At 39.6% G+C, this 26760-nt stretch overlaps 1 protein-coding gene and 1 long non-coding RNA gene across 11 annotated transcripts in view; one reads left to right on the top strand and one right to left on the bottom strand.

Moving 5' to 3' along the window:
* MGLL (monoglyceride lipase) overlaps positions 1–26760 on the top strand; it is a 100449-nt gene that overhangs the window by 39788 nt on the left and 33901 nt on the right. The gene's annotated exons all lie outside the window — the stretch shown is intronic.
* LOC120316509 lies at positions 1189–25570 on the bottom strand. 5 transcript variants are annotated; one of them, XR_005558977.1, is made up of 3 exons: positions 4056–6993; positions 3111–3894; positions 1189–2044 (listed from the first exon to the last, which is right to left on the bottom strand). It is a non-coding gene; the product is annotated as an uncharacterized LOC120316509 (long non-coding RNA). The 5 variants fall into 5 exon arrangements; XR_005558981.1 differs by having other exon boundaries at positions 3340–3894; XR_005558980.1 differs by having other exon boundaries at positions 3355–3894.

The raw sequence follows: 26760 nt of genomic DNA, 5'->3' as shown, positions 1-26760 counted from the left end.
AAAATATGGATATTAGCAGTGAAATATTGATGAGAGAAATAGAGAAGCACAGTTCAGGCTTGGCTTCTAACAAGTTAATTTTACACAAACCTTGATTTTAAATTCAGTAACACCCTCAAAAGACAGTCAATAGGAAAAGGTAGGGTGAAAGTCATATGGCAGAATTTACTACAGTAGTTGAATGAAGAAGACAACTCACTATTGGAAAGCAGCTGGATTTATTTCTGAGTAAATACGCATAGATTTACGTAATCCAAAAATATAAAATTTGGGAAGAGCCAGAAGCAAGCATTTTTTTTTTAATCAAAGTACAACATTTACATGAAAAGGATTTTTTGGGGGCAGATTGTCAAGAACCCAAGCTGGCTGTTATGAACTTCAAAAAGAGCCACTTTGGACTTTTCCTCTGAATAATGTTAAACAGATGTTAGCCACTATAGCCCTACCCTGAGATACAAGGCTGGCATGCACCATCCTGACATTTGGAAATATTTGATTACCTTTTCTCAATGTAAAGAAACTAACATGGGGGGGGGGGAATAGAGTTCTGTTTTCATGTTGAAAAAGGCTGTTATCAGGAAGACACTGAAGTTAGACTTGAAGATAGAATTTCTCTCACTCTGAAAAATGCTTCCCAGCTATGCCTTTTTCTCACCATATGCAATGTTCCCATGAGGTTTGATAGATCTGCATTATCAAGTTAGGAAGCAGCAGGACCACACAGAAGTAAAAAAAAAAAAAAAACCGACTGAAGTGTCACATAGAGCTTGTGCAGTTAACAAATATAATGAATTATCCAAAAACATTCAGGCTTGAAGTACTGAATTACTTAGAAGTATTAGTTCATTATTTTAGGTACTAATGAAGAGAATTCAGTTATAAATTTCCTGCTGAAATTACAATATCGGGAGAATATTTTTATTCTCTGATCCAGCTTGGAGCTTCTGGCATATAACCTGTTGATAGTTTCTAGATAAAACTAAGTCTAATCCGCATAGGAGTGGGGACCTTCTTGATTTCCACTAATAAGACCAGGGGTCAGGAATCATGGGACCAGTAATCTTAATGACATTTTTGCAGCACATAGATTCTTCATTCATAGTGGGATCAGTGGACATTGAGGAGAAATGCTTTAGGAGGACTCAGCCAACATTAACATGTTCATCAGTTTGGAATGATTTTTCCCAGGTTTGTAAAGTTCTGCTTTGGAAGAAGAATATGGCCACTGTTGCAAAAACAGAAGTGAGAGGAAGAAGAAATTTGAACTCTTGAGAAGTTTGTAAAGAAAATGTACAAGCTTTTTTTTTTCTTGGTACTCCCTGTATGCAGGGATGCTTCAAACTAGGCCTAACATTTTTAAAATTTAAAATGTGATAATTAAAGTCTGTATCATTTATGTGATAATGTGATAATTAAAGTCTGTATCATTTATTTCTCTCACTGTGCTGAAAAAAATACAGCGCCATCCCTTTTTTCTTGCTTGTTGGAATATACAAATAAAAATGTTTCTAAGGTAGGTTACAGGCTATTGACCTATCTTTCAATCTCATGTCAGCCTTTGATTAAATTCCTAAAATGCAAAAAGAAATATCATATTGTATGGGCTCATTTCATTGGCTAAACCAGTAGTTTATTTTAGAACAGCATGCTTTGTCTTCTTTGGCTGATACCATGAAATTAAGATCTAAATTCTTTTCTAGCATTTATGATGATAGATTGTCAAGTTAACATAATCATACTCTGTAGGACATAAGCAAAGACTGACAGCTAGTCAAGAAAATAAGCTTTTCTCTGCAGATTATTTATTCTTAAACTTTAAAAACCATAGGATTGGGGATATTAAACATTGATTCATAATAAATAAAAACTTTGTGTTCTCCAGAGGCTTGCTAAACAATTCATTCCAAGGAACTCCATACAATACTTTGCTCTGCTCCCAGAAAATTTGAAAGGTATAAAGAGTGGAATAGTCAGGCAAGCAGTGCCTTCCGATACACTGGGAGTTTCTTCTGTTTGATGGCACCCTGTGTCTCTCATTCAAGGCCTAGGAAAAACAAACAAACAAACAAACCAGAAAGACAATCTATTTGTTCTCTAGGTAGATAGCATTTTCTTTTGTTAACTCTCATTTCATCCTGAGAGATCAGCATTTATAATTCATCTTTCTTTAAAAAAAAGGGGGGGGGTATTCTGGAACATATAGCTCCATGGACTGTATAACTCTATGTATCTCTAACTAGAGAGCAGGTATCAGCATGTTAGAATATCTGGCAGTTATTGGGTTAAATGCTAGGTATGTTGATGGGTCAGTGGGAGGAGTCTCAAAAGGTCATTGGGAGACTTCCTGGACACAAGCCAGGGTGAAATCTCTTTGTCTGAAAGAAGCATGGGCCATCGAATGTCACACAATGAGCTTGAGTCGTTGTAAAGATGGTATGGAAGAGAGCATCATACTTTTACTATTCTGACTCTGATATAAAACGCCTTCTTTAAATCAAATCAGATAGATAACTCAAAAGAAACGATCTCATAACAAACAAAAATATATTTTAACAGAAAGATTACTTGCATTCACGCTGTGGTTGTTGCTCCTGAAAAATACATCCTTTGTCCATTTCTCTAGACCATTTCTTTAGGTAAAAGTATGATGCTCTCTTCCATACCATCTTTATTACGACTCAAGCTCATTGTGTGACATTCAATGGCCCATGCTTCTTTCAGACAAAGAGATTCCACCCTGGCTTGTGTCCAGGAAGTCTCCCAATGACCTTTTGAGACTCCTCCCACTGACCCATCAACATACCTAGCATTTAACCCAATAACTGCCAGATATGCTAACATGCTGATATCTGCTCTCTAGTTAGGGTTACATAGAGCTATACAGTCCATGGAGCTATACGTTCCAGAATAGGGGGAGTGGATTCCAAAAAGGTAGGAAACAAGTAGGAATGAGAGTTTTGGATCTAGAGTCATAGAGCCAAATTGAAGTGGTCCCTGTGAGGTCTGAATTCAAGTCATCATCTGGCCATTATAAGTGAGCTGGAAATAATAGTACTATAATTTGTCCATGGCAGTAATGGAAGAATCATGATCATAATTGCACAACGTACCAAGGAGAAATAAAATTTATTTGACTCGTTCACTCTTCTTCTTTCCTTCCTTTCATCCTTTTGCAAGAAAATGTCTGGATTGAAAGCTGATCCCTTAGAGAAAGTACAAAAATACCAAAGAAAGAAGCTGGAGATGGGGGAGGGGAAAGATTATTCTTTTTTTGAAGCCCAGTCCTGTCAAAACTAATTCTTAGCCCAAATGATGATATATTCTGAAAGAAAGTGTCACCTGAAGGAAGTTCACCTCTATTAAGAGCTGTTGTTTGAAGAGGAGAAGCAGCAATACCCTGGTCTCTTGGGACAGTCTTTGTTGTTCATTTAATTCATCTTTCCTATAGCTTCTGTTTCAAGGCTGGCCTGTTTCAACAGCAGCAGTGGGAAAAAGAAATGACAGAATGTTAGGTCTGGCTGGGCTCCTAGTGTTTTTATAATTATTCTGCTCTCATGCATGCATCTAGAGGCAAGAGTCCAAGGATTGTTTTGTGAGGTAAACTATCCAACCACCAGCTGTTAGTTGGCCAGTCTTCATCTTGTTTCACTGGCTTTTTCAAGGGGGTAGCTTGAAGATATAGTACCAGACATCAACAAATGAGAAAGGCAACCATGTAGCTTTTTTCACATTGTTCTGTGAGCACAGTTCCTAGGTTGCCAGAGCCAACAGTCAGCCCTTTAATACAGCAAGGGAAGAACCTATGTTCCACAGTATATCTGAAAAAAAAGGCCTCACATGCTTCAAAGTAAGGTTGGTGGTCCAAAGATTGCTACTTCAGACTGAAGCTGTGACCTGCAGAAGGCAGTAAGGAGAAATATAAGGAAGACCATTAGTTGGCAGAGATGCATTTTTTGAATAGAAGATTAATAGAAGAAATGTTGTTGACAATCTGATTTTGGAAATGCCACCTCAAAGTTTTGTTAAGCTCTTTAGAAAAATGATCTCATACCAACCTGTTTCCGGAGAGTGTCTCCTCTTGCTATCCAATGCAAACCGCCCATTCATTTGTTTTCTTTTTGTACTGTAGGTGCCATTTCATCACTGCCCAGAGAAGGACAAAGTTAGTAGAACTTGCTTTCTTTTCATATACTTGAAAAGTGTATGCCTATTTTGAGGTTCATATTATTCCTGCCTAATTGATAATTGCACTAATGGCTTTAAAATAAAATAAAAAAGCAAATAGCTATTTGCCAGGCTACTTGGAACTATTTGCTGCAGAGGTGCAGCATAGGGCTCTGAGCTGATTGGGCTTCAAGAGTCAAAATGATTTTCCTCCAGATTGAAAGGTTCAAGTAGATAGGAAAGGTCTGGTGATAATTGAAAGACTTGTAAGCCTTTGGCAGCAGAAAATGTAATAGGCCATAATGCTGTAATATGCAGTTAAGCAGCATTGCCTTTGCATCATTTTCAGTGATAATGTAAGGCAGATGTTTTTATAATATGGAGATAAATTAGTAAATTAGGTAAATCAGTGTTCCTAAAAAATTAATTATGATCACATTAGAGACTTGGTGTAGCATAATGGTTGCATCAGTGTTACATTATGATGGGAGAGCCAGATATAAATCCATCTTTACCTTCAAAGATCAGAGTATAACTGCACTAGTCATTCTCACTCAGCCCAATCTATCCCATTGAGTTGTTGTGGAAAAAGTAGGGAGGAATATGCTACCGTGAGTTCCTGGAGGAAACAAGGCAGTCAGTAAATAAGGGCTATCAGCTTTATGTGCCCCTATTTTGAAAATGTGGGAAAAATAAAACAATGTGGAAGTGCCCACATACTTTCTTGATAGAGATTTGTCAGTCAACTTCCTGCTTTAAACATATTTTTGGTTTCCTAATGTTGCCTTCATTTCTGTCTGTTATAACTCATTGAAGTTGAAATAAATAAACTTCTACAACTAAAGATATTGGGAAAGCTGCCTCAAAGTTATACTTGTTGAGGCAGGCATATAATTTTCAACCAAATAGAGATTTTTTGTCAGATAATCAGGTTTTGCAAAATGCTTACTTAAAGGGGCCACTTGTTATACAGTGCATGTATTATGTATTATTTTAGATAGCAAATTGAATTTTTTCATCCAGTTTCATTAGATACCATTTAAATGCATAGGACTTGAAAAGGACTTATCCGTGACGTTTGTTGCTGTTATTATTGTCATTATCTCCGTTGAAGGATAGAATATAAATCAAGCAAATAAATATATATTGTCATTCTTACATGTAGGCTCATTGCCTTCGTTCTTTTTAATGTAATTCACAAAATAGAAAAAAAAATACTAATGTTTTGATTAGCTTTATTGAGATCTCTTAAACCTGAATAAAAGCTTTGCAGAAGAAGACTGGCTACAATGAAGACACTGGTTTATATTCTTTCTTTAGTCTCAGGCTGTTATAAGATAAATATCAGTGCAATCAAGCAAAGAGAAAGAGAAAAAAAACAACTACTAAAATTGCATAAAATGGTAGAATAAACTAGATGGCAAATTCATAAATATTTAAAACATAATAGAGCAGGTGACAAGCAAGGTTGCCTGAGGAATGGGTATTATCCTCATGCAACCATATCAGTCCCCACTGTAAATGGGAAGGTATGCAAGTAAGATATTGGCTGCTAGGAGGATAGATGTCATGGCGCCTTTCCTTATTTTTCAGTTGTAGTAGGGGAGATTATGGCTCCCACTGTTGGTATCTCTGTTTTTTAAGTCAGAAATTATGGTTACATCCAGTGGTGGGATTCAGCCGGTTCGCACCACTCTGGCAGAACCGGTAGCTAACTTTTTGTTGCCCAGGCCCAGAACGGACTTCTTGAAGTGGCATACACACAGAGAACCGGATGTTCACATATTTGAATCCTACCACTGGTTACATCCATGGTCTGTTGCCTTACCTGTTTACATATGGTAAAGATATGTTGCTATCATACAGAAATAAGTCAACATGTGTCTGTGGAGATTCTCAGTCATCCAGGTCATGGTTGTCCCAAAGAAGCTTTTTTGAAGAGGCAACTGGAAAACTGCTTTTCCTCACCATCCAAACGGAGCTGAAGAAGCTTCTTGGATGAGAAGTGAAATGTCTTCAAAGAAAAACAAGAAAGTCCAAGTGCCTCTAGAAAAAGCACCTTTGAGATAGGTCAAGGAGTGAGTATCACTGAACCAACAATAGTTTCTGCATATTGTGTAAGACAAGAATACTTTTTTTATTACATTCTAAAACTTTTAGCTTAAAATGTGCACTTTTGCTTTGAAACGTCAAATATTGCTGACATAAATCACATTTTGAATTTAAATGAGGCAGTCTTCCTTCAGGTATGTGTAGAAAACTCCATTCTTATTCCATTTAGTGCTGTGACTCAAAACTTTCTCTGTTGAATAATGAAAACTATTAATATAATATTGATGTATTTGAAGTAAATAGGGTGAATAAAGTAGTAAACTTTTAATAGTTGCTAGAATAGTGAATTTTACCATTCTTTCTCCTTACATTTAACCCTGCTAATTCATTCTAGCAAAAAGCATAATAGTTTCACCATATGTACCATATTGTTTGGTCTGGGGTATTTGATTTGTAATGCTTCATCCTTGTGGTGGTGTGATTCTTAAAAAACAGCACTCCATAGAATAAAGCAATTTCTAAAGCAAAATAAAACACAGTAAACATGTATGCACAAGATGGTCTATTTATTTTATTTCACTCCTATCATGTTTATAAAATTAAGCTTTTAATAGCTCCTTGCTTTCTAACATAAGAGGCCTTACTTGTTTCAGGATTTATGTTGCCTGCTTCTTTACAAGTAGTCTTTGATTTAACAACTACAATTGAGCCCAAAATTTATGTTGCTAAGCGAGACATTTGTTAATAGAATAGAATTCTTTATTGGCCAAGTATGATTGGACACAAGGAATTTGTCTCTGGTGCGTAAGCTCTCAGTGTATATACAAGCAATAAGTGATAAATCATGAACATAGTGATTGTAAAAATACATTCATAATAAATCATAAGATATAACACTTAGTGATAGTTATAGGATGCTAAAATAAGCAATCAACATAAATCATACTAGGATATTAAATAAAACAATATAAATCACAAGATACAAGCAACAAAGTTATAGTCATAAGTAGATAAGGAGATAGGTAATAGGAAAGATGAGAAGAATAATAGTAATACAGCCTTACTAGATAGTTTGACAGTGTGGTGGGAATTAGTTATTTAGCAGAGTGATGGCATAGGGGGAAAAAACTGTCCTTGTGTCTAGTTCTTTTGGTGTGCAATGCCCTATAGTGTCATTTTGAGAGTAGAACTTGAAACAGTTTATGTCCAGGATATGAGGGGTCTATAGATTTTAATGTATTAATGTATTAATTCATGTAGATATTAATGTAGATGTTAAGTGAGTTTTGTCCCATTTTACGACCTTTCTTGCCACAGTTGTTAACTGAATCATTGCAATTGTTAAGTTAGTAACATGGCTGTTAAGTGAATCTTGCTTCCCCATTGACTTCGCTTGTCAGATTACATGACTCCAGGACACTGCAACTGTCATAAATACATGGCAGTTGCCAACCATCCAAATTTTGATCACATGACTATGGGGATACCGCAGTGGTCATAAGAGTGAAAAACAATCATAAGTCACTTTTTTCAGTGCCGTGGTAATTTTGAATGGTTGCTAACCAAACTGTTGTAATCAAGAACTACTTGTATGGTACATTATCAAAGGAGAACTCCTGGGCACCATTCTGAATATTACTTTCATAGGAGCCATACTATGTTAGCCATGAGAAAGTATCATTGCCCCTGTGTCATATGTTTAATCCAATTTACATTAGCCAGATCTCACTGAAATAATTTATAAAATGATTTATCAAAGTAATTTTGTGCAGCTTCAATGTCAGTAAAGAACGAAATCTGTTACAGTATTATTCATCATTTTCAGGTAGAAAGTTCAATGAAAAATAATGTATATGTGGAGAAATTTCACAAAAATTAGTATATATGTTTTGGTTACATTAAAAAACATCCTAAAAGTTAGGGTTTTCCACAGTGCATTTCAGTCTAGTAAGCATAATGAGATAGTATCCCATGGGGGAGTGGGGAGTCTTGTTACCATTCTTGAAAAAACAATACAGGTAATCCTCAATTTATTACCACAATGAGGCATAGAATTTTGGTCATAAGCCATTGTGGTCATAAGTCAAGTCACCACATGACCGGATGCAATTTAATGACTGTTTTTACAATGATTGTTACACAAGTCACCTTGGTCATTAAGTGAATTGTTATAAGTCTAAATCCAGCTTATCCAAATTGTGGTCTTTGCAATCGCAAATTCAAACCAGTTGCCAAGTGCCCAAAATGCAGTCAAGTGACCATGGGGCTGGTGCACAGTTGTAACTTTGAGGACAGGTTGTAAGTAACTTTTTTTGAGTCCTTCATAATGTTAAACAGTTGTTAAGCAACTGGTCATAAATTGAAGATTATGTGTACAGTATATAATACTAAATGTTTATTGGCATTATCCTGTTCTCATGAGGTATGAATCTGAAATGTCACTAAACAGAACATTAAAGTTGTATTTTCAAATAGTCCAAATAAGCTTTTTGTTTTATAGCAAATATAAGCTAACATGCAGTAGAAATGCAAACAAAATTCCTTTAACTTTAAAGCAGAAAAAGGTGGTTGCAGATAAAGGGTGAGATTACAAAATGATAATAGATTGCAAGGCAAGATAAATTAAAAAGAAGTTACAGTTAGCTTTGTTGCTAAGCTTAACTCTGTAACTTAAAATTGCTGGTATCAGGTCATTACATTTTAATAATGGATGATCTGGCAGCTGGTATAAACAGAGCATCCTGGGATCCATTTATTCCAAGACCTGACTACTTGACAAAAGACTTCAGGATTAAGTCACTGAAATGATTGTTTTCAACTATTAGCATGAAAAAGGTAATCTGTACTAGAGAAGATAGATTATTAGAGGGTCTGAGGTAAATGAAGACTAAAGTATTTGGGCAAGAACATTGTGAATTTTGTTTCTTACAAGGAACATAAATAAATCAAACTTCCTGCTTCCCGCATAACACCTAACATAAACAGAGATATTCAGGTTTGTTCAACCATGCATACTGGTGGAAGCAGCCAAGCAAAAAGCATCACACTGTTTATTCATGATGATAACACTTTCCTGTAATTTTACATCTTCAGGAAAAGTGAATTTGAAAGCTAAGTATATATAGCATGTATCTGTGCTTGGAAATTAGCTCCATAGTTAAACTTTAAAATGATGGAAATTAAATGAAATGCATATTGTATCAAGACTATGATGTATCTTTTTTTGAAAAAAATAATGCTGTAATTTCAGGGAAGTTGGGTTTTTGTTTTTACTGTTCATGAAGATGTTCTTTTCCATAGCAACATAGCAGCTCTTTTATTTACATATCAAGAATTCCTGATTTGAAAGGTTTCTTGTTGGTGGTTGCATGACGTCTGTTGGAATGCATCCTTTTAGCATAGGGAAAAACTCTGGCTTCGTCCAAAAAAAAAAGGAAATTAAGACTGCTACCTGCATTCTCTGGATGTGAGCCCATTTTCTTCAGTGAGGAAATTACTGCTGAATAGGTATACTTTACTGAAAGGGTACAAGAATCAGATTATTTACAAAGGCACAAGCACAATTATAATGTATGTTTATTAGGCTGTGGGTGTTTCTGATTTAGTTCCAAAGAGATGCTTCAGAGCAGCAGGTGCATAAACAGAGCACCTGCCTACAGCTCCTTAAAGCAGCAGTGCCACACAACTTTGTGATCCCAGTAGATTAGAAAGCACAGCTGCAGTCAGGTATTAAGTTCATGCCCCCAGCACATTTTTGGGAATCAAAATCTAAGTGCTGGATAGCCCTAATGTCTGATTCATCAATTCCTCTATCTGTTAAAGTGTGCAAAACAAATGTAACAGAACATAATGGCTTAGCATGATACTTTTACACCCTGAATGTAGTAGTTTATTGTGACCCACCAGCTTCTTAAGACAGGCGACGTCAAATCACATTAATTAGATAAACTGTAGCCCATTCTGAAGTATCACAGTGTTGGATTTTCACTATACTTATTGCAAAATAAAACATGAAACTGAAAACTGGTAGGTCTGGTTATAAACTTTTTACTGAAATGTTTAAGTAGTTCTCATTGTGAATTAAATTTGCATGAAGAAGGGTGTTTCTATTAACAGTTAATGAAAGGCAGACTCTGCTGCCATCTAGTGGTTGTCTACATTTCTGTATTCCAATAGACCCCTGCCTGTAATATGATGGGATGAAGAATGGGATGAGAACCAACCTAGAATGAAGGAGAAATTTCCTCACAGTTAGAACAATTAATCAGTGGAATGACTTGCCCCCAGAAATTGTGAATGCTCCAACACTGGAGGATTTTAAGAAGACAACTATTTATCTGAAATGATACAAGGTTTCCTGCTTGAGTAGGAGCTTGGACTACAAGACCTCCAAGGTCCCTTCCAACTCTGTTATTCTGTTAAATATCTATTGTGCACACACATTTGGCTTTGATTGAGTTAAATATTAGTACACTTTGTTCCTGTAAGTAAAGACAAAGAGGCTAAGATTATATTTCATGCTTGAATCATTATTTTTAAAATGTCAGACAAAATTGATAATAGTTACAGAAAAAACAACTTAAGCTAATACAATGATGCTGTTCATTCAGTCCTGTCAGAGTTTTGGTGATTCAATGGAATTGGTCTCTTAACATTGTCTTTTCCAGTAAGCTTGATTATGTGACATGGCCAAAATAAGTCACATGATAAGAATTTTGTGATGTTGCCTTCCAGTGATATGTCTGGTTTTATATGTTCCAGTTGTTACTTGTTTGTAACCTTTGCTGTCCAGAAAATGCTCAGGAGCCTTGTTCAATGCTAAACTCAAACAAATTGATTTTCCTCCATGGTCCAACTTTCAGAGCCATGGGTAGAAACATGATAGTGTGGACTAATCTGCATTTAGTTGCCAGGCTGATGTCCTTGCTTTTCCATACTCAATTCATGCTCATTGTTGCTGTGATGTTTTATTTCTGGACTGCATCCCCTCCCTATTTAGATCACTCTATGATCCCAGGAAAGTAAATTCTTGCTATACATCTGATCTCTTCACTGTCAATTGTTATTTTTTATATTTTTAAAATACAAAACATTGGAAAATGAAGCTCCAGCTGGAGCTTTTATTAGAAGACAACTGAAGCTGAGAAAGTAACTGGATAATGCACAGGTACATGACTTAATTCACAAAGGAAAATGGCTGCACTGTTGTGATGAAAGAAATCATCAAACAGGTTTCCCAGTATCTGGATCAACAGACAAGGTCGGCCCACACAGATATCACAGAAATCTGAAATAATTATAAGGTGTCCCAGCAGCACACTTTTAGCTTGCATAAAAGAGGTGTGCTCTCTCATACTGCCTCTTTGTACTGATTTACATTCGGGTTGCATAACATTTTTCTGCCCAAAGGGCTGACTGTTGCTCTTCATATTCTCATACTGCACTCCAAAAAATTAAAGGATAGAGCAAAGTAAAAAAAACTAAATGTTACTTCATTTGCTTTTAAGATTAATTAAAGCAGATATTAGGTAACATGATTAGTTTCTAGCCATGTGTGTTATAACTTTCCTTTTCAATCCACTTGCAATCAACCTTTAGAAGTCCTTGGGGGCCTTGAGAGCTCAAGCTGTACACTTCTGCCTTATTCCTTTCTTCTCCCTTTGCTTATTATGATCAATCTAAGCCAGTGTTTCTCAACCTTGACAATTTTAAGGCATGTGGACTTCAACTTCCAGAATTCCACAGCCAGCATTGCTGGCTGTGGAATTCTGGGAGTTGAAGTCCACATGCCGTAAAATTGTCAAGGTTGAGAAACACTGGTCTAAGCCTTCAGAGATCAGAAACTGAAAAGCATCAACAGAATGAGCCTCAGCCTGTCCCTGGGGAATTAGCAGAAGACAGTGCCCCTGAGAAGACAGAGGTGTAGGCTGTCCGCTGATTTAGAGCCTGAATTAGGTAAAATCCCAAGATTGCAACACATCACAAATTACAAAGAAAAAGCAAAGAAAGTCAAGCTCTCTACTTGAAAGAAAAAAAAGTAGGATTCAGAAGATTTTAGTCATTCTAATAGAATTACATAAAAGAAGTGGCAATTATTCCTGGCTCTTTGTGGCAAAAACTTCCAATTTCCTATCTATGATATTCTGTGTATGCTGTTTTTGGTTTACTTGAAACCTTAAATTATTCTCAGATCTTGAGTCTTTTTCTATGCAGAAAGCTTTGAGACTGCAGGATGCTTAGGATAACTTTGGTGTACGATTATAGTAAATATTTTTAAGCTCATTATCAAAAACACTGTGTGTGTGTGTGTGTGAATGTTTGTGCATGTGTAAGAACATTGCTTTCATCTATATAGTCAGACTTCCATTTAAGGATTAAGTCTCCCTAAGTTTTGTAGTTCTAAACCAGGCATGTCAAACTCGCGATGTCACGTGACGTCGTGCGACATATCGGAGCTTTTTCGCCATTGCCGGCAATGGGGTGGGCGCGGCCCCGGTATGATGAAACCAGCCCGTGGGCTGGCAGTTTGACACCCCTGTTGTAAACACACACTTAATTTCAAGTTAATATTAAATAATTCCAGGAATAACCAAAGTCCTGTTTCTCTCTTTATTTCTATTTTTCTGCTTTCTTCTTTTTCCATGTTTTTTTCTGTACTGAATTATAAGTTGTAAACATTTCTTGCAATTGGTAAAGCACAGTGCACATTTAATAATAACAATCAACTTGGCATTGATTCTCTAGTCTAAAGAAGAAACTTTGTTTCTCATTAAGCTCCTAATAATACTATAGTATTTAATATAATAAGTGGTGATGAGGAATGTGATGGGAAATATTCTTACCACAACAGCATCATACTTTAGGAGGAAAATACTATGAGGCCTGACTCCAAAACTAGATAGGACAAGCTATTAATGAAATTTGATATAATTTTGTTTTAACTTAAAGAAATGCACTATGCCATTATTCCCCATTCTTAAAGGTCTTTGTCACATTAAAAACTGGATTTGTTTGCAACATTTACAAAGGCTTTGGAAACTATGCTCAAGGCTTGAAAAGGGTCTCATTTAATTTTAAAGCCTTGGATTATATACCAGTGCCTTATAGGTGATTGGGCATAGTGTCTATCTAAGAATTATAATAAAGAATAAATAAATTATAATAAAGATGCTTTTGACTTTTGTTTGCCTTCTAACCACTCTTTTGCCCTTTGGAACCCTCAAGAAAAAAATAGCAAGTGATTTCTGTAGGCAGTCACTCCTTTGTTTGACCCTTTTCTGCTGCCAGTGTGACTGCATTACTTCAATGTGAAGAAGAGTAAATAGCTTATTCTCCAGCAGGATGGCTGTAGAGTCCAATGGTTGGGTTCTATGACAGCCTTCCTGCCCGGCAGACTGGGTAAAAACTTTGGCCACACCCTTCCCTTGGGCGTGACCCCAGTTTTGACTCAGTCTCAAAGCCCGTTAGCAGCTAGAAAATTAGCTCCTGACAAAAAGGATTACAATTAGTTTTAAAGCCCTCTTCTCTCTGCCAAAATTTCAATTAGGTAGAAAAACTCACAGGGGGGCGTTTTTTTCCATTCAGCTCGGGGCTCTGAGCAGCCGTCAGATCGCCGTTCCTGCAGGCGTCGCTTTGAGTTGTGGTGAGAGTATCGTAAAAAAAAAAAAAAAAAAAATCACAGAGCGAAGCGGCGAGAGGCAGCGGAGGCATAGGGAGCGTCGGCGGCCCTTATCTCCCGGATCAGCTGAGGCGTGCAGCACTAGGCCCCAGGGCTATTCAGAACAGCGGCGCCAAGGTTTGGAAGGTTGCCAGCAGACGGCAAACCTTCCAGTACTTAACGGCCGGGCTTAATTTAACCCGTGATTCACCAAATTGCCCGGGAAAGAGCGGTCTGTTTCGGGGGGATCGTGAAAGCACCTAGCTTCTCCCCCCCCCAAAGCCTCCTCAGCCAAAGCAACGACCGTTGGAGCCACCACCATTTTGAGACTCGTGGCTCTCTTTGGCTGTTAACAGAAGGCGTGGCCTTCACACAGACTCCATTTTGGGTTGTATCTCCTCTAGCCTCCATTTCGGGTGGACTCTTATAGCCTCCAGTTTAGGGGCTCATATACTTGAAAAGGTTTTTTCCACAGGAGCGTGGAATAGAGAGACAGAGGGAGAGGTAGAAAAGAGTTACCAGAACACCCGGTGTCTGTCTTTACAGCCACAGATTGGGGAATTCATTCTCACAGCACCAGCAAACCATTTGCATTCTATCCAGGCCGTTGCAAGGGCCCCTGGTGAAGGAGAGGGAGGAAAATTTGAATTGTTCCACTGTTCTACAAGGTGACCTTTAGTCACTGCCCCACAGGATCCTTCCTTACAAAGGGACCTGTCTGTCCGGCCATTGTTTATTCTGTGCAGGATAGGCCTTCCAGGCCTCAATTATCTGCAACCAATCTGCGTACTATTCATTCCCCACTCCAGGTATTGCCTACTTGGGATACCTGACCACAGTGGCAGACAATGTCTCGTATTCAGCTACGCAGGGCCCCCAATCGCCCCCCCCCACAACAACAACAAAAACGCAGAGCCTCAGAATCTGAGGTGGGGGGGAAGAAGAAGGCTAAAACAAAGCACCTGACTCAAAGGGGCCCATCCAAAACAGCTGAGCGAGAGGCCTCGAGGAGACATTGGCTTTAGAGAGACAATTTGCCAGGGCCCAGAAAACCAGTTCCAATGGGGCAAGAATGGTTTCCCCTGCCCCATTGGTGGCCCCTATTGTAGAACCTACCCCCCAGGAGGTTCTCAGGACTTGGTCTCCTCTGGGGGAAACCGAACAGTTGGACTCCTCCCACTCTTCTTTACCTGACTCGTCACCAGACCATACTCCCATTATGGCTGCGTCCACGGACAGAGCTCAGGAGGACATATGGTCTGCACAATTTCAGGCATTCATGCAGGATGCCTTTTCCCAGTTGATGGCTTCTAAGGGCCAAGTAGCCTTTCAGCCATCCCTTAAGGGACGAAGCAAGGCTCCGACTACAAACATTTCTGGGACTTCCTCTCAAATTGGAGAGGGAGATTTATTAGACCTAGACATGTCTGATATGCCCCTCTCGGAGGATGAGGGCACCGCCCCTGAGCAGGCAACGAGCGCTGGCCTCTTTGATCCAGCGCTTCTAAAATCACTTCTGATAAAGGCAGTCTCTATGGTCAATTTGACCTCAGTTCAGGAGGAAACTCCTTCTACTAGCAAAGAGGCAAACCCTCTCTTTGCCAAGAAAGTTCCACAGGACAAGTACATTCCTTGTCCTGAGGTTTTCTGCACCACGGTAGAGGAGCAATGGGATTCCCTAGCAACACCACCAGCACCTAGTAGCGTGGAAAGGAAACTATTCAATGTTTCTCCTTCCTTTTCGGGCATGTTGATGTCCCTGCAATAGATAGTCCCTTGATCTCATTATTTTCTACTTCTGCGATTCCAGGGGACATGGCGGAGGCCTTGAAACCAGAGGAAAAGAAATTTGAGCACTCCCTCCGTCGTTCCCACATGGCCGCAGCCTGGGCGGCCAAGGCAGCAACATCATCATCATTCTTCGCCAGGGCGTGCATAATGTGGCTTCGCGAGCTACAAACCACTGTACCTCCAGATCAGGTCAGAGCTCACCAAACTTTGGCCAAGATACTGGCGGCCTCACAATTTATGGCTGACGCCTCACTTCATGCAACCAAGTATGCGGCAAGATCCATTGCGGCCACAGTGGCCTCTCGCAGACTACTGTGGCTTAAAAATTGGAAGACAGATCTGAAGGCCAAGTGGAGTCTTTCGATGTCCAAGTACAGTGGGTCATTTTTGTTTGGATCCATCCTGGATCCACATGTAAGCGAGAGTAGGGACAAAAGGAAGATTCTAGTCCATCCATCAAAGAAATTGGACAGGAGAGGCAGTCAAGAATTCCGGAGGCAAAGTTTCCGCCCAGGCAACTCCTGGGACTGGGCACAGCCCTTTCAGCCAGGGCAATCCTGGGACTGGTCTAGAGGCTCACGATCCTTCTATTCAAGACAGGATCGTTCCCAGGATCGCCCAAACAGGGGAGCCAGAGGCCAGTTTCAGTCCAGGCGTCCCTTTAGAGGATCGGGAGGCCGACCCTTTAAACGCGCCAAGTGACGCCAGACAGGACACTCCCATAGGAGGTTGGTTAAGGAATTTCATCGAGGTCTGGGAGCAGACCACTACCGACGCCTGGGTCTTGGAGACAATCAGGCATGGCCTGACCTTAGACTTTTGTTCTCCCCCACCAAACCGATTCATCAGATGTCCCATCTCCAAAAAGGCACACAAGGCAAGGCTGATAACCTTGGCCATAGCACACCTCTTGTCAATTCAGGCCATAGAAAGGGTACCAAAGGAAGAGGAAGGAAGAGGATTTTATTCCATCCTCTTTGTGATACCAAAACCATCAGGAGGGTGGAGAGCAATATTGGACCTAAAGGGCCTGAATTATTACGTAAATTACAGGAGGTTCAAAATGCAGTCCCTGAAATCCATCCTAACCAGTGTCAGGAAGGGCGACCTCCTGTCCTCAATAGATCTCACGGAGGCGTACCTGCATATTCCCATCCACCCCAAATACCGAAAATTCCTCAGATTTACCTACGCACACCGGCATTACCAATACAGGGCACTACCCTTCGGGCTATCCTCAGCCCCAAGGGTATTTACCAAAATTCTAGCAGTAATAGCGGCCCACCTCAGGCTGATGCCGGTGCGTGTACAGTTTTATCTGGACGACATATTGATTCAATCCAGCTCACAGGAGCAAGCAAAAGTAGACCTCCAGACCACAATCCGCGTTCTACAAGAACACGGATTCTCAGTCAATGTAGAAAAGAGCCATCTCACTCCCTCAAGGAAGCTACAGCATCTGGGAGCGGTGATAGACTCGTCCCAGTGCAGGGTATATCTTTCCCAGGAACGTCGAAGCAGCATCTCCAAGCTGGCTCATCAAATTCAGAAAGACAAGAGAGTACCTTTGATACAACTCTCGAAGCTCCTGGGAAAGATGATATCTTGCATGGGCATTGTCCCATGGGCAAGACTCCACTCAAGGGAGTTGCAGTGGTTCCTCCTCCCATATCAGAGGAGGAGCCTCAGTACCTCCAGCAGGAGGGTCTTGGTACCAAAAAATGTACTGAAATCATTGAATTGGTGGATATTCCCCAGGATGCTCAAGGGGAGTATATTCAGGGAGCCGAACCGGATCACGCTCACCACAGACGCGAGCCTATTCGGATGGAGAGCACATCTGGGAACTCAGATAGCGCAGGGCCAGTGGAATCAGGAGGACCTCACTCACAACATCAATTGGCTGGAGCTTCGGGCCATTCACCTGGCTCTACATCAATTCTCCCACATAGTAACGAGAAGACACGTTCTCGTTCTAACAGACAACGTAGCAGGCAAGGCCCATGTCAACAAGGAGGGAGGAACACGATCCTCAGAACTAATGCAGGAGGCATCAGCTCTGGCTCGGTGGGCAGAGGCAAATGTGAGTTCCATCAGAGCGGAACACATCTCAGGGGAGACAAATACCCAGGCAGACTCCCTGAGCAGAGCCAAGGTGGATCAGTCGGAATGGCGTCTGGATCCGGCTCTGTTCGAGGAGATCTCCCGGAGGTTCGGACAATCGCATCTGGACCTATTTGCCACTCCCAAGAACACTCAGCTCCCCAGGTTCTTCTCCAGATTCCCGACTCCGGGATCGGAGGGAACGGACGCTCTCAGGTGTCGGTGGCCGGCGCAACTTCTGTACGCCTTTCCACCGCTGCCATTAATACCGGCAACCATATGCAAGTTGATCCTGGAAGGTGCAGAAGTAATCTTGATTGCTCCACATTGGCCACGGCGCCCGTGGTTTGCCGACCTCGTGGATCTTTCAATATCACCCCCGTGGAGGATTCCCCCGGACCGAGTAATACTCAGTCAGGATAAGCTTTTACATCCAGATCCTCAGTGGCTACAACTAGCCGCTTGGCATTTGAGCGGCAAAGTTTAGCCAAGCAATCCTATTCCTCAGGGGTGATATCGATCATACAAGCATCAAGACGACCTTCGACAAACAGGATCTACGATGCTACATGGAAAGGTTTTTGCAGGTGGTGCGTCCCACTTCACCTAGATCCAACCTCAGTATCTATTCCCAATATTCTAGATTACCTATTGGAAGGACTTAATAAGGGCCTATCAGTCAGCACTATTCGTAGACAGGTATCGGCCCTTTCAACTGTACTTTCCTGTGACAACTTAACATCTCTGGCACAACATCCAGCGATTAGCGCCTTTTTGAAGGGTGCGGCCAATACTAAACCTCCTGTTATACACAGGTACCCGTCATGGAACTTGCCCAAAGTTCTTCAAGCTTTGACATTAGCACCCTTTGAGCCTCTTGACTCATGTTCTCTGTATCACCTATCGTTAAAGGTAGCCTTTCTAGTGGTTATTACTTCGGCGAGAAGAATCTCGGAACTAGCCGCACTGTCAGTGAGGAAGGATCTCTGCACCTTCTTCAAGGACAAGGTCATTCTTAGACCAGACCCTGCATTCATTCCAAAGGTAAACAGCATCTTCCACAGATCTCAGGAACTGATCCTTCTGATTTCTGCCCAAAACCCAGACATAGACTAGAACAGAGATGGCACAAGCTGGATGTACGTAGAGCGTCGTGCTTCTACGTAAAGCGCACTTCGTCCTTCCATAAAACGGAAGCATTATTTGTTTCCTTCCAACCATCAGCTATGGGAAAGAAGGTATCATCTTCTACCATAGGTAGGTGGATCAGAGCCTGTATAGCCCAAGTCTACGTCTCGCAGACACTACCAGTGCCCCCGCACGTGACTGCCCATTCAACACGCAGCGCAGCCACATTGGCTGCGTGGTCCACACAAGCATCGGTGGAAGAAATTTGCAAGGCCGCGACTTGGTCTTCTCCCTCCGTATTCATTAGGCATTACCGTTTAGACTCCTTTGCCGCAGCGGATGCTGCCTTTGGTAGAAGAGTGCTACAGCAAGTTGTACCTGCTCAGGATTCAGGGGCCTAGACTCTCCCTCCCAGGGGGACATGAGGGCTTTGGTATGTCCCAACCATTGGACTCTACAGCCATCCTGCTGGAGAAGGGGCGTTGTCTTACCTGAACGCCTTTTCTCAGCAGGATGATGTAGAGTCCAAGCCCACCCAGGTATTAGGTCTAGGCAGGTATTGGACAAGGAGCTACCGTATCGAATCCAACAAACAATTCTCGCCTAAGTCAAAACTGGGGTCACGCCCAAGGGAAGGGTGTGGCCAAAGTTTTTACCCAGTCTGCCGGGCAGGAAGTCTGTCATAGAACCCAACCATTGGACTCTACATCATCCTGCTGAGAAAAGGCGTTCAGGTAAGACAACGCCCCTTCTCTTGAAATCCCCTTCTCCCCAATCCTTCAGCTCCATGGAAATGAGAGAGGAAAAAAAAAAAAAAACAGAGGTCAAGCATAGGAGAGCTGACTGTAATGGCAATTGTGTGATTGAAAGATAATGCAATGATTGTAAAGAGGCCAAAAGTTATTTTTTCAGCACTGTCATAAATTAGAACAGATGCTGAATGAATGATTAATAAGTGAGGAGTACCAGTAATGGCCTTGAGTTTTAAACCTAAAGACAAGCAAAAAAACTAAAAGATGTTTAAAAGATGCTGATGCATAAGGAGACAATAGAAAGTTATCAGTGAAATCTTATATTCCCATATTTTAGACTGTCTGACTATATTCAATATACTGAATTCATTATAATACTAATAATTACAGTATGTAGTTGTGACAAAACGAATGTCTTGAGGAGAATTTTAGTCCTGTTTGCCCTGAAAATAATGTAGACTATCAAGGGCAGCACACAAATAATCAAAATCAAGTCTGTTCCAGTTTTTTCTCAAAGACAACTCTCTAGAATTACTTTCAAGATACTAGCAGAAATTAGATTATTTTGAAATAAAAAGAGGGGAGAATTCTGTGGATCAGGGGCCCAGGGTTTTTAAAAATATTCATGCTTTGTTTCTCCATATAAACTAAATGCAAAAGAATTCTTAAGTGAGCCTTTGCAGTAAACCTCCTCCTTACAGCATAACTAATTCTAAAGAAAGTGCAGTCAATTCAATTTGAAAAAAGGACTTTTATGCAGAGGGAACAAAACCCTGATAAAGAACAGGAAATAGGTAAAGATTTTGAAAAGAACTGAAAATGTTTTCCAATCAAATAAGCAGCTGCTTGAGTTTGAATAGTGTCTCTGTGTTGAAAAGCACAGTCATATGGATTAAGACACTAAAGCAGGTGGTGTGCTAATCAACAGGTAACTTACAACACAGTAATGTGGTTTTGTGCTTCAGCTTGAAAAAACCCCCACTGACCACAGGGGTTTCTTTTTCAAGTTGTTCTTCTGTACAATCTGAAGCTACTGTAGTCGTCAAAACATATGCTATAATGTGTACCTTATGATGTGCCAGGGTCTTTTGGTATTCTTAAAAGCACTGAGTTATTAAAGATAAATATAATAGTTCCCTTTCATTTTTTGCCTCAGGTGGGTAGAGGTTTTAATGCTGTAAGAAAAGATTTCCTTTTCTAAAGATGTTCCTTTTTTCTTTCTCTTCCTCAACTGACAGTGTGCTAGGTTAAAAATAATGGGGACATGAACCTAAGTGTCATCTTATTAAACATGAGACATATCATAAAAAAATACTTGTATGAAGTTAAATTTCTAACAGTGCCCATGTTGGTCACCTTAAAGCTATAAAAAATTTCTTCAATCAGTTAAATTGTCACACTAACCAGCATATAAAATTATTAATATAAATCCTAACTGTACTTTCTCATTTCCTAATTAAATTTAAAATTAGTAGCTAATCTAGCTAAAAGTGGTAAGAATGTTTGTTCTTTAGAGGACTTTGCAGATACTTTCATGAAATTTATTGGTTATAAAAAGAGATTAGATGAAATGTAGCCCATAACCCCATGTAGCATATATGTAGCTTAAAAAGAATAAAGACACCCTCACCATCTTCCCTCAAGTATTGTGGTATTTCTGATACATCTAAGAACCCTCAGTTGTGTTACATGACAATATATATGGAAATAAAGGACAGCACTCTAAAGATAAGTTGGAATTCAGGGCAGGAGTTTCCTTATTCATTGGTGCTTCACTATATTCTTGGAAATAAGATCCCAAGTCTATAAAGAAGAGGATGCCCAGACACACATTCTTTCTAGTTATGGAACAGCAGCCTATTTGTTTTTCCTGCCTAGAAATGTTTTTGGTTATAAATGCCCCAGCTCCTACCTTGACTACAAATTGTCTTGGTAGCTTTTTTGGCAGTTTATTCATATACCTACCTGCTTGCTTCGGCCCTGATCTAGTTCTTCATCTCCAGCCCTGCTTGTTATCACATTACATTTCTGATCCATCAAAATATCTTGTGCAACTACTCTGTATTTTTCTTATCAGTAAATATTTGAAGAAAGAAAACTTTAGTTCAGGAGCTGTAGCCTAAGGTAAACGTGGAGAGGGCTTTCCCCGAAAATACTGGAGATCTTAGCATTGTTCAAAATTAGAGGACCTTTGTCTCTCCAGATGTTATTGAATTACATGTCCCAACATCTTTTGCTCTTAATCATGCTAACTGACTACTGGGAATTTATAATTCTTCAGCATCCATAGAACAAAAGGCTCTCTCTAATGTCACCAAGAGCCTGAATTGATATGAGACAATTTTTAGAATGACTCATTATGTATTTAATTTTTAAAACTGTCTTTCAAAATAATATGCAACATTAATACAAACCCAACATACCACTTTGTTCAGCTATATCACTACCAGCGGTCCAACATACAACATAACTGCAGATCTTACTAAAAAAAAAAAAAAACCTGGGATCAAATACTCTTGCCAAGTCATCATTATAGTACCTTCAGAAAATCAAGGACCTAAGCAGAACAGAATGAAGTTATAGTTTCACTTGATGTCACAAGACTCTTCACATCCATAGATCCAGAATTATCAATAGAATCCATTACAGCATTACTACAGAATATACCTATCCTAACAAAATAAACTAAGATTGAAATTCCCGGATTCATGGAATTCATTGACCTTTGCCCCACCACCTAATTTCAGTTCAAAGGACAAATGTTAATCAGAGAAACACACATAGAATTACCACTCTCAGGATTCAAATCCAAACTCATGTAACATCTAGAAGCAGCAATATCTATCAAATGCTTTACTACCAAACCCACAACCCAACTGCTTACAAGAAAAACTGTGTAAAAATATTATTCAGATGAACACTCTGCAGTAATCTGAAAGATTAAAAAGAGGAAACAGACCATTTATGCAACATTTTCAACACAACATATAGCCATGCAATTTCATCAAAAACGCTTGATTACACAATCCACTGCAACACAGCCAATGTAACCAGGTTGAATCTAGTCTAGTGGCTAAGTTTGGGAAAGTTTAGTATTTGGGACATTAGAGTCTACTGTCTAGTTAAGTTTGGGAGAGTCTGGCAGTAATGTTTGAGAGCCAGTTTGGTCTATTGGTTAAAGCACTGGCTAGAAAACAGGAGACCATGAGTTCAAGTCTCCCCTTAGCCATGAAAGCCAGCTGGGTAACCTTAAGCCAATTCCTCTCTCTCTCCACCCAACTCACCAAATCCAAAAATGCTAAGGAATTCCTGGAAGTTTGTATTTAGACAAATTGGCCATCGATAAATGCACAGAGAAACTCCATTTATATGCAATTTAAAAAATAAAATCCAAGGCCTAGGAAGTCCCAAATGTGCATTTCAAAAGACAACTGGACTTCCTTAGTTTTTTTTTCCTTGTAGACGATTAGCCTCTCATCTAAGAAGCTTCTTCAGTTCTGATTGAATGGTGGAGAACGGGAGGATTTATATTATTTGCAGTTATTTGGTTGTTAGTACTCTGAAGATCCATATTAGCTCTCTAAGAATTGCCATTTGGGGGACTATCTGTACCTTCAGGGTCACCTGAATCAGAGTGCAAATGGATGTGGAATCTTCTTGGAACTGCTGATAGGACAGTGTTATAGATAGGAGGAAGGTGATATCATATCCCTCTCCCTCTGTTGAGAGAGGTCTGTTCAGCTTTAACACAGATAGCCTCTTTTACCCCTCTTTCAAACGAGTGATCCTCTCTTAGTTTTAAAACTAGATCTGGATGAGACTGTGATTTCTTATGATGTGACTTCACTGTTCACCTGCATTCCAACAACTGAAGCCATCATGGTAATAAAGAAATGATTGCCACAAGACAACACATTAGGTGACAGAATTAACCTCAGCCCAGACCACATATGTGCCATGCTGAACCTCTGCTTGAAATGTAAAGACAAAAACATGGTGATGCCCTGAGTTCACCTGTGTCCCCCATTGTGACCAATCTCTACATGGAAGAGGTAGAAACCAAAGCCCTAAACTCCTTCGCAAGAATTCCACTCACTCACTGGTATAGGTATATAGACGATAACTTGGGTCAAGATCAAAACACAGGAAGTGGAAGACTTCACCAAACATATCAACTTGGTGGACAGATACATCAAATTCACATGGGAAAATGTTAAGGAAAACAGTTTGGCCTTTCTGGACTTGCAGTGCACATTAAGGAAGACAGAAGCCTTAATATTGAAGTTTACAGAAAACCCATACACACAGAACAATATTTACATTTTCATTTTCACCACTGACTGGAGCACAAAATGGGAATGATCAGAATCCTACATCACCAGGCTGAAGCTTTGCCTACCAGCAAAGAGGGATAAAACATATCAAGGAAGCCCTCAGAACTGGTGGCCATACCAACTGGGCCTTCACCAAATCCAGAAAATGACTCGGGAGCTCCTCCATAACAGACAAAGAAGAGAACAACAAATGAAGCAACCTCATTCCATATGTTGCAGGAATATCTGAAAAGTTCAGGAGGATTTTCAGCCAAAACAACATACATGCACTCTTTAAACCCAAGAATACATTAAGGCAGAAAAGCTTGTCCACCCCAAAGATACAACACACATACACAAACTAAGTAATGTGATATATACAAGTACAGTACAGTGAGACATGTGCAGATCTGTACATTGGAGGAACAGAATAACAACTTCACAAATGCATGGCACAGCATAGGAAAACAAACCCATCAGGACAAGATTCATCAGTCCATCTGCATTTGATAAAAAAAGGTCACTCTTTTGAAGACAGCAAAGTCCACATTCTGGACAGAGAACCAGTTGTTTGAGAGAAGGGTAAAAGAGGCCATCTATGTTAAAATTGAACAGCCTTCTCTCAACACAACCAAAAAGGTTCCAGACTCATTTGCACTCTGATTCAGGTGACTGTGAGGGTACAAATAAACCCCCAAATGGCTTCAACGACTCTCAGAGAGCTAATGACCGATCTTCAGAGTGCTAATGATCAGATGCCTGCAAAGAATATAAATCCTTCCAATTCGCACCATTCAGTCAGAACTGAAGAAGTTTCTTGGATGAGAAGCAAAACATCTTTAAGGAAAAAACAAAGTCCAATTGCCTTTTGAAAAGCACTTTTGGGACAATCATGATCTGGATGACTGAGACTCTCCATAGACAAAGCCTTGGAAGGAGGCCAACAGCCTAGAATTCATGGTCTCTAGCAGCCCACTTCCAAGTAACCAATCAGGAAAGAAACAACACCTAAATGATGCCATAACCCCACCAAGACTGGTGGAGCAAGCTGTTGTGTATAAAAAGTCAGCACTCACTTTCCCTCACATTGATATTACTTAGCCTGGTAATAAAAAGCCCTGCAAGAAAACCATCAAGCTCAAAGAGTGCCAAGTACTGTACCCAACTCTTTCCTTTCATTATCACTGATACTGCTTACTGAAAAAAAATCTATTTTTTTTAGTTCAGATTTAATGTTTTATTCAGAAGAAAATTACTGGCATGAAGAGTGAAACTAGTGTTATTTGGATATTTGATTGGAGAGTCTATTGGTACAAACAGATAGGTTAAGAAAAATATTATTTAGAATAATATGACTGATACCTCAAATCTGAATTTGGATCTCCAAAAGAATAGAAACATAAAAAGAAAAACTTTTCTTCCCAATTTTTCTTCCCATTGATTGGTGGAAATAAATGTATCCTCTGCCATCAGAGATCATTTTGTTCAGCACTGGCAGAAAATCATGCAGCAGACTTACCATATCCAAGGTTTTCTGCTTCACAGAAATAAGGCAGAAATAATTTTAGCTTAGAAAATAGTTTCTTTCTTTCTCTCTCTCTCTCTCTCTCTCTCTCTCCCTTTTTCCCTTAAGATAACAAAACAATAATCTGTTGTGCAAGCTAGTCTAAAAATATCTTTGCTCTTCAAAAATATGTACTGGGAGGGAGGAGATTCTTTTCTGAGAATTACATTCTGGGTTGAGGAAAGAAACATAATCCTGTGAACAGTGACAAGAACTAGATATTGATCATATCAGAAACAAAAATATTGTGTATTCTAATATAAAGACATTTGCAATTTAAAAAATAACTCTGATCCATATTTCATTAAAAATAAAAGACAAAAGTCCATCAAGCTGCAAGTAAAAACCACCTGTGCTTGCTTCCAACAATATAATTCTAGTGTGGAGGCTGTCGTTGATATGTGGATGTGATTCAGTACTGGGACATAAATGTGAGTTAAACATACAGGCTGAGAACAGAATCTAACAGATTCTAGTGAATTTTTACAAGAATCTTAGCCTTGGTTGGCAACTGGAAATCAATGTGAGATTACTTGCTTAGAGTTGCCACAAGCACAGGGGTCATAAAAGCAAGCTTGGTTCCTTCATGCATGGAAATGGTTAGGAGACATTCAGTTTATATATTCCTCCACTGATAATTCCTTGCTGTTGTAGAATTTAGCAGCCATGGAAAGTATGCTGTCTCTGCAAGTATTCCCATTGCTCAAAGGTGGAAGTCAGAAATTCCAACATAAACTGGCAGAGTACAGTGGGCAATAAAGTGCAAATTTCAGAGATATACAAGTATAAGGAAACTCTAACAGTGAGAGTTTTCCGTGCAATTACTGAGACAGACAATTAGCTCCTTTTGCTAGATTTCTCAAACAAAGATTAGGCATGGGGTGCTTTAATCCTGTAACGATTCCTTTAGGGAATCTTGTAGTCCAAAAGGGCGGGCTCAGTTGGCTAAATGGTCCTTTCCAAATCTATGATTTTGTGAGGCACAAAAAATTTGAAAAGCTACATGCACTAATTAATATATCATTAAATAATAGTTATGTATACATTGCCATCCACATAAGAAGCCTTTGAAAGCATCTATTGCCTATGCTGCTCTGTGTCAGTGGACGCCTCAGGAACTGATACGGTAGGCTTACTTCTGCAGAGATCCGGTCAGTCTCCCTTGTGTAAAAACTAATTATCCCCATTTTACATTAGCTCTCCCCAACAAAAGATGAAATTTAGGTAATGGAATTC

This window comes from Crotalus tigris, unplaced genomic scaffold (assembly GCF_016545835.1).
Source record: "Crotalus tigris isolate CLP2741 ecotype Arizona unplaced genomic scaffold, ASM1654583v1 scf7180000019365.206954, whole genome shotgun sequence".
NCBI classification, from domain to species: domain Eukaryota; kingdom Metazoa; phylum Chordata; class Lepidosauria; order Squamata; family Viperidae; genus Crotalus; species Crotalus tigris.
The sequence above is the reverse complement of the archived record's forward strand: the minus strand, read 5'-3'. Positions and strand labels throughout refer to the sequence as shown.